Below are 685 nucleotides of genomic sequence, written 5' to 3' on the forward strand. Positions count from 1 at the left end.
GGGGGGGGGGGGGTCGGTAGACTGGGTGCTCGGTTTTGTTGACGGGACATGGCGCACCGCTTGTATAATGGTAGAAGAAACACTGCTGTGCTTAGAAACCAAAGTACACTGGTTAGTACATTGTAATCGTCAATTCATTTTGATTTTTAAGCATATTGAACATTTTCAAATTTCTATGATGTTTATATTTGAACAAATGTACAACAAACTTTGTACAGCAGTTGGCTTTGTATTAAAAACCTGTTATAGAAATTATAAAACAGTATCAAAGCAAAACGCCGCATACGGATAGATTGTTACGCAAGTGTTTAATTGTTTAATTGCCGTTTAACGTATCAATGACATGTGCCTAATGATGTGTCATGTATCAATGGGCAGTTATAAGTGGGTATACTGAAATTCTTAAGCTTTTCTAGTGAGTATACTCTGTATGCTTGAGTATCACGTAGACTACACCGCTGCAATGAACCTAACATGCAGGTTTTTGCTTTGTAGGAGGAGACTGGAGTACCTGGAGAAAACGCATGCATGCACAGGGTGAAATGAAGAAGGTTTCTGTTTGTTAAAAAAAAAAGGCGACCTACTAAATCACCTATGTTTTTGTGTCAAGAAGAGGGTTTCATTTTAGAATAATTTGCTATACTTTTATCAGTTATTTGTACAAAGATAAACCTGAATAAAAGGT

The sequence above is a fragment of the Nematolebias whitei genome, chromosome 18 (genome assembly GCF_014905685.2).
Source record: "Nematolebias whitei isolate Nwh7 chromosome 18, NemWhi1, whole genome shotgun sequence".
Classification (NCBI taxonomy): domain Eukaryota; kingdom Metazoa; phylum Chordata; class Actinopteri; order Cyprinodontiformes; family Rivulidae; genus Nematolebias; species Nematolebias whitei.